The sequence below is a fragment of the Melanotaenia boesemani genome, chromosome 2, assembly GCF_017639745.1.
Source record: "Melanotaenia boesemani isolate fMelBoe1 chromosome 2, fMelBoe1.pri, whole genome shotgun sequence".
NCBI lineage: Eukaryota > Metazoa > Chordata > Actinopteri > Atheriniformes > Melanotaeniidae > Melanotaenia > Melanotaenia boesemani.
In genome coordinates this window covers 11,221,369-11,229,426 of record NC_055683.1, presented here as the reverse complement: position 1 = coordinate 11,229,426, position 8,058 = coordinate 11,221,369, and the positions used below count along the sequence as shown (strand labels likewise).

General features: G+C 41.8%; 2 long non-coding RNA genes across 2 annotated transcripts; one reads left to right on the top strand and one right to left on the bottom strand.

Moving 5' to 3' along the window:
- The first annotated feature begins 2,534 nt into the window (after positions 1–2,534).
- On the top strand, positions 2,535–4,231 carry LOC121655399. The gene is made up of 2 exons (XR_006013188.1): positions 2,535–2,668; positions 4,007–4,231. It is a non-coding gene; the product is annotated as an uncharacterized LOC121655399 (long non-coding RNA).
- LOC121655682 lies at positions 3,797–4,479 on the bottom strand. The gene is made up of 2 exons (XR_006013270.1): positions 4,448–4,479; positions 3,797–4,162 (listed from the first exon to the last, which is right to left on the bottom strand). It is a non-coding gene; the product is annotated as an uncharacterized LOC121655682 (long non-coding RNA).
- Between the last annotated feature and the right edge of the window lie 3,579 nt (positions 4,480–8,058).

Below are 8,058 nucleotides of genomic sequence, written 5' to 3'. Positions count from 1 at the left end.
ATCTGATATTTGATGTTATTATAGGTTGAATAGGGTCCGTCAAGCTTGATGTCACCACCCCGTCACGCAAAATAGATCAAGAAAACTTTTTTTTTCTTTAAGAAGAACCATGTTAAAGAAAACTAAATGATATTTCAGATTGAATTCAGATATGCTGAGTCAGCTAGCTTACCATGTAGTGAACTGGCAGCAAATTAATGTTGAAATTTACCACCCTGTCACATTTTTTAATATGAAGGGGTGGAACTGATGAAGCATATATACCTGTGCAGTTGTTTTAAACTTGAATTACATTCTCAAATATTAATGTCTAACAAAAGACACTTTACTGGTATGAAAACACACAGTTTTTACAAATGATTTCATGTATTATTGGTCATTGTGTGCATGTTGTCCATAACAGGGTGGTACAAGAATGACTCCCAGGTCTGAATAATTATAAGTAATATTAAAATTAAAGGTAATATTAAAATATTTTATACCTGTGGAATAGATTTATTAAGAAGTGGAAATGACACCCGTTTCATAGAATGACTCAACAAATAAACTGCAGTTCCAGCATCAGCCAGTAGAGGGCATGTAACTAATAAACTGCAGTTCCAACATCAGCCAGTAGAGGGCATGTAGCTAATAAACTGCAGTTCCAACATCAGCCACAAGAGGGTAGTATTTAACAAACTGCAGTTCCACCACCAGCCAGTAGAGGGCATGTAGCTAATAAACTGCAGTTCCAACATCTGCCACAAGAGGGTAGTATTTAACAAACTGCAGTTCCACCACCAGCCAGTAGAGGGCATGTAGCTAATAAACTGCAGTTCCAACATCAGCCACAAGAGGGTAGTATTTAACAAACTGCAGTTCCACCACCAGCCAGTAGAGGGCATGTAGCTAATAAACTGCAGTTCCAACATCTGGGTGTGTGGTGTGGGTGGGGGCATCTGCTCCAACCATGCCCCCACCCACACCCCCACCCACATCCCCATCTGGCTCCCGCACCACCCCACTCACCATCCAGGAGCACGATGTCAGACGGGTGCTCCTGGCAGTGAACACCAAGAAGGCTACTGGCCCAGATGGAGTACCGGGCAAGGTGCTCAGAGCGTGCGCCCACCAGCTCGCCCCCACCCTTACCAGGATCTTCAATCTCTCCCTGGATCAGGCAGTCATCCCACACTGCCTCAAATCCTCCACAATTGTCCCGGTGCCGAAGAAATCTCCCATCACCAGCCTGAACGATTACCGACCGGTGGCCCTCACTCCGGTAATCATGAAGTGCTTTGAGAGACTTGTTCTTCAGCACATCAAGGACCACCTCCCCCCAGACTTCGACTCCCACCAGTTTGCATACCGCGCAAACAGATCCACTGAGGACGCCATAGCTGTAGCTCTTCACTCTGCGCTGAACCACCTGGAGCAGCAGCAGAGCTACGTCCGGATGCTCTTTGTGGATTACAGTTCTGCGTTCAACACAATAATCCCGGACAGATTATGCACAAAACTGGACACTGTTGGCCTCCCCCCTCTCACATGTGCCTGGATAAAGGACTTTCTAACAGACCGACCCCAGACTGTGAGACTAGGTCCCCACCTCTCCTCCACCCGCATGCTGAGCATCGGCTCCCCACAGGGCTGTGTGCTGAGCCCCCTCCTGTACTGCCTCTACACCCATGACTGCAGGCCGGCCCACAATGACAACCTCATCGTCAAGTTCGCTGACGACACTACAGTGGTTGGACTCATCTCCAGGGGTGATGAGGCTGCCTACAGGGAGGAGATCCTGAAGCTGGCTGCTTGGTGTTCTGAGAACAACCTCGCTCTCAACACCAAGAAAACCAGGGAGATTATCATCGACTTCAGGAGGCTCAGCACAGACCCAGCCCCCCTCTACATAAACGGCGAGTGTGTGGAGAGGGTCCACACCATCAGGTTTCTTGGTGTCATCATCTCGGCCGACATCTCCTGGACAGAGAATATCACGTCAATCACCAAGAAGGCTCAGCAGCGGCTACACTTCCTGAGAGTCCTCAGGAAGCACAAACTAAACTCCAACCTGCTGCTGAACTTCTACCGCTCATCCATCGAGAGCCTGCTGACATACTGCATCACAGTATGGTACGGCAGCTGCAGTGTAGCAGACAGGGAGAGGCTACAGAGAGTTGTAAATGTTACCAGGGGTGAGGTGTAAAATAACTCAAAAACAAACAATGTAAAAGTTCAGCTCAATTTATTAATCACACAAACTTAAAGAGCAACTGGCAGGTTAAGAGCATGATTAATGGTTTGGATTATGCATATTTTATAGTTAATATCTATTTAGTTTTTGTTGAAGTCCGTGAATAAGAAAATAAAGAAATCGGTTATGGACTATTAAAAACTGCTCAAATGACTGTAAAAATCTGTTTTGCCGGAAGTGACGTCACGTAAGGGACTCTGTTATGTACGTTATTGCTAACACAACAGTTATGGCTAACACAACGGAACGGAATGGGCGTGAGATTATGGAGGAAGAAGAAGATAATTTTATTTTTAGAAGTGATCCATACAGTTTTGAACCTGAAGCTACAAACAGAGTCACTGACAACCAGCAAAGGAGATCGTTGACGGGAAACAGGCAGCAGATTCAGTCATGGGCAGCTGAAAACATCTGGAGGATTAATCAAACAGCATGGTAAGTGATACAAATGTTTCGTAAATTTTCTTCCACATTAGCCTTCTGAATTGGGCAAGTAATACCTGGTTATGCTGCAGACCAGTGAAAAAATACAGTGTTTGCAATAGCAAATAGATTTTAAAGCCTTTTACTTACTGCAGCCGATAGGAAGACATCCCTGTCCTGCCCCGCCCCGACAGGTTTGTTTTAAAAATCACGTTTCGCCACAAAAAAAAAACAACTTCAAGCTGCTACTATGTCACTAGCGATTCGTGACAAAACATTGGTTAAATAAAATAGTTCTGTGGCAGATAATGCCTATAAAAGCTGTGCAATGGCTACCCCGTTCACACAGTTGTAGACAGAAAAGCGCTGTTCTAATCAAATCATCTGATGATACGTAGGCTAGTGCCCAAAGTAGCCTCGCTAAGGCTCCATCATCTAATCCACGTCGGGTAGCCTAACAGCGCAAAACAGTCATTTTAGACTATAAACAACTTTCTGAATTGTGTTGATTGATCAAGGAATACCAGAGTTATAATCTTTTTTCTGAAGTTGGTCAGACTGGATGTGCGTGTAGTGCGCAAAAAAAGCCCACGCTGTTCTAAACTCATAAATACCTCATAGAATGTACGTGCTGTAATGTCTTAGTTTTACCAGCACTCTCTAAACTTAGAAGCAGACTATTTCAATGGGGTATTTAAATACGCTTAAAAAAAAAAAAAAAAAAAAACGGAAGAAAATTTGTTGCGCCAGGATGCTGGTTCCATGACGAAGGATGGATCTGCGCACTGGCTGAGCAGATCCATCGCTTGTTTTTTTTTTTTTTTGTTTTGTTTTTTCGCTAAACTTACCTTTTTTTCTAATCCAACACTTGGTCTCAGATTTTTCAGGATGTGTATAATTTTGCACTTTTTTCCCAATGATAAATAAAGCCTGATTCTGAGGTTTAAAGATATTGTTAAAACAGAAAAACTATTTTTAAAACTGGATTGTAAACCCTTCTGAATAATGGTCATTCCACATATGATGCCATGTGCACTGCAGTCTTAACACTTTATCCCCCAAACAACAGAGCCCACAACTCTCACCCACAATTGGTAATCCCTCTTCCCCCTATATTCAGCAAGGCCAGTGACAACAGAAAAAAGGGCATCTCAGCTTTATGTATTACATGAAATGTTTCAGCATGTTATAAGCAGCTATGACTACGGATGAAATATAAACATTTAATTTTTAAAGCCTGTATGTAAAAGTAAAAAAAATAAAAATCTTTACATGGTTGAACATATATTTACAACACTGTATCTACATTTAACAACAGAAATTCTTTAACAGCATGTTATCTAATTACAGGTGTTTATGTGGACACTGTCAGCCCATGAGCAGTGCGGAGGAGAGCATATGCTGCAGGGAGATTCCTGCAATTTGGAGCCTCGTCGAAGACCTCCATCCACAACCCGAAGGCATTACTTGTGTGGGACAGCATCCTGGGTTCTCTGCATGCATGACCTGTAACACATACAAGACATGTCTTCCTATTCTGTAAATTGTAATAATAAATAAAATATTTTGCTTCCATCTCAATGTCATCTTTCTGTTATGATCATCTTCCTGGATTTATTTAATAAGTTCTAATTATTAGAAGCAAAACATCTTATTTAAACTTGTTGCTAGAAGTAAATAAAGCTCAATTAATTTACACAGTCATACAGGAATTACAAAGAGAGAATAGAGATAGAAAAACAGGAAAATATCCAAAGAAACATTTTTTTTTTTAGATGTTAAACACTTCACCTGAGACGTCTCATGAGTGTACATTGAACCTACATTGTGGTAAATAATGTTCTGCTCTGAATTACCATAGCTGGGTTTTCCATAGTTAACTCTGTACATCTATATAATCACCTGATGAGCGGTAGTGATATGGCCGTTTAATGTTGCACTGTGTTGATTTGTCAGCGTGGGTCTGAGCAGGTTCTGACAGCTCTTGGACATCCTCGATGACAGAACCCATACACGCATCATCACCATGAGTAGTTGGACTTGCAAAAGATGCTGCAGCTACTGCCTGAAGAATCTGATAAAAACACAAACATATTATTAAAACCCATGAAAGTATAGTATCATGTTTGTAATGTGTATGCAGAGGCCTATATTTTTGTCAGTAGACTTAGGTCTTTGCACTCAAATAATTTCAGGCAAGTTACAGCCTACATGATGTTGACCAAAATATTATACTAAATCATGCATGTAAAATATACAATGGTCAGCACACACATTATACTCATCAGCATACTTATATTAGACCCACTCTTTGTACTCCATCAAGTTTTGTGATGCTGTGTGCATACAGTATGCACTCCGTTTTTTTTTGTTTGTTTTTTTATCAGAGTATGAAAATTGATCAGTGATGCAACCCTCTATAATTAGAATTCCTTTTTATTATGTGAATTTGGTGCTTTTAAAGTCCCTCACCATATCCCTGCAGATATACAGGTCTAACACAAGCTGTGTGCTTTTTATGCCCTTTTGTCCATCATAAATATGTCTAATATATCTCTGGACATTGTACCAGTCATAGAACAAGGTTAACCATGTTCTATGACTTGTACAATGTACAACGACTGGTACAGGTTCTCGGACGTGTGTTGTAACTGCTTTTCCTCGGGTGTCCTATAGAATAGATAAGATCGTTATTTAAATGACAGGCTAGCAGTTTCCCATTGACTTTCACTAGCATTAGCATCGGCGATCTTCTCCAACAAGAAAAACGGGATTAAATATGTTGAAACTGTCCTCAATAATAAGTAGTAAAAAGGGGACAATTCCGTTTTATAAGAAAAGGTTATAAACAGGTTAAAAAACAGAGAGAAAAACTTACTCAGCTCGTCTCCCGTTTCCGATGGGCGGCCCGCGGCTTCCCCGGTGAAGGCAGACGTGATGGGGCACCTGCTGCTGCTAGCATGCTAGCCGTAGCATGAACAGTGGGAACTGCATCAGACCTTAAACGCACTGACCTCATGGTCTTGTACCCCATCTTAAACGCAGTTAGGTCACTAGGCATATAGTCCGTTTCCACAAAGTGTGCGCTGCAAATGACGGAGTTTTTGGGATGAACGGACTTGAAAGTGAAGTCTTGGCGCCTAGCCTGGACAAACCTGACCCAGGAGCGAAAGGTGGGGCTCTTCTTGTTAGGGAAACTGTGGACACGATGTCCAGAGAGACTTGAATTTGTGCAGGATGCACAAACACAAGTATTCACCATGGTGATGTTCCAGAAATCTTTAGTTTTACTATTAGAAGTCTGGAGTAAAAAACACAGCCGATGCCTACGATAAACTGAGCTGATAGCCGCTGGCGTATGGGCTCGTTTACCTTACATGACGTCACGTATCACGTGACAGGAAAAGTTATGTTTTTTAAAGCACTGGATCGCAGACGAGCTGAATTAAGTGCAATTACAAAAAATGAAATTTTAAGAAGCTTTTATTTATGCCACAGTGTCTCTCTGACTTTTTCAAAACGTCATATTGTGGAAAATTCAACCTGAAAGATGCTCTTTAAGGGGTCATCCCCCATTTACTCCTCCTGTCATCTAACCTGGTATCCGCCTGCTCCCACCCGACTGGAACCGCACACCACGAAGGCGAAAAACCCGCTTAAGTCACCGGCCCGATGGCGGGCAAGCACAAACCCACACACGATTGCACTACAACTCACTGCAAACTAACACCCAAGCCTGCATGCACAAGAGTCGGGTGCAGAACGGCTCCGGGTGATTACCGACAGGAGGGTTCAACTCATTCATAGGGGGATGCCCAAACAAACAAAACAAACAAACAAAAATTAAACAGTTAGTCCGCCCGTACAATCAGCACCACCACAAACAATTGGACCAGGAGCGGACTAACTTTAAAACAAAAAACCCTAAAAGGACAGCAGGCAACGGTACCCAACAGCTGCAGAAAAAGAAATACAAAATTACTACAAAAAAATACTTTAATTCAAACACAATACTCACAACATACCTGCAGCGTTGAGTTCCATTACTCAGTCAACATGCTTTTCCCAGGATCTACACCACTCAGATCCCAGCCCTGCATTACAGACCACACTTAAAACTCATCCACCATATAAAATTCAACATATAAAACCATATTTACCTGATGCTGCTAAAAACCACCTTGCACCAAGGCTGACGTGGCCCAATGACGTCCTGACCACTCCAACCAGGAAACTGGCACTCCCCTCTACAGTGCCACTTCCCCTTTTATAGCGGAGCAGCCCTAATCAACACAGCGACACCCTATGGTGCCAACCGCTACATAAAGACAGCACAGAAGATCATTGGCTGTCCTCTCCCCTCCCTGATGGACATTTACACCTCCCGCTGCCTCAGCAGAGCCAGAAACATCATAAATGACAGCTCCCACCCTGGCTCTGATCTGTTTGCCCTGCTGCCCTCTGGGAGGCGCTACAGGTGCATCAAGACTAAAACAAACAGACTCAAAAACAGTTTCTTTCCAAAAGCAATAACTGCCCTGAACTCCTGTAGGACTTCAAATCTGAAATACTCTGGACACTAACGACATGTGCAATACATTCTGTCATGTGACATATACAACATATCATGATACATGCAACAATACTCTGAATGTGCAATATATTTTTTGATTTGAATAGGTTTCATACTTATATCTGCAAATAACTCGAGTGTGCACAACTGTTTATTTCTGTAAATATTTTATACCTTAGATCTTTTATTTATTTATTTATCTTCTATACTGCTCTCTTTGCACTGACATTGGGGTTGGCTTAATCTCATTGTATATTTGTATAATGACAATAAAAGGCATTCTATTCTATTCTATATTCTATCTGCCGCAAGAGGGTAGTATTTAACAAACTGCAGTTCCACCACCAGCCAGTAGAGGGCATGTAGCTAATAAACTGCAGTTCCAACATCAGCCACAAGAGGGTAGTATTTAACAAACTGCAGTTCCACCACCAGCCAGTAGAGGGCATGTAGCTAATAAACTGCAGTTCCAACATCAGCCACAAGAGGGTAGTATTTAACAAACTGCAGTTCCACCACCAGCCAGTAGAGGGCATGTAACTGGATTATTCTATGAAACTGGAGCCATTTGAGTCCTCAACATTTGATGACATTAAAATTCCATAAAAATGTGTCCAGCTGTGTTTGAAAAGTTCCAAGCTGTTAAGATTTGTGTTCTTAATCACATAATAAGAGGCAATGCTCATTTAAAAGAAAAATATACAATCTTTCATCATCTTTAATTAGCACATGGAATATGCTTGCAACAAGAAATATATACATATTTTTAAACAAAATGTTATTGTTTTCAGGATGAGAGGGAAATGCTTGATATTATGAACTACTTTTT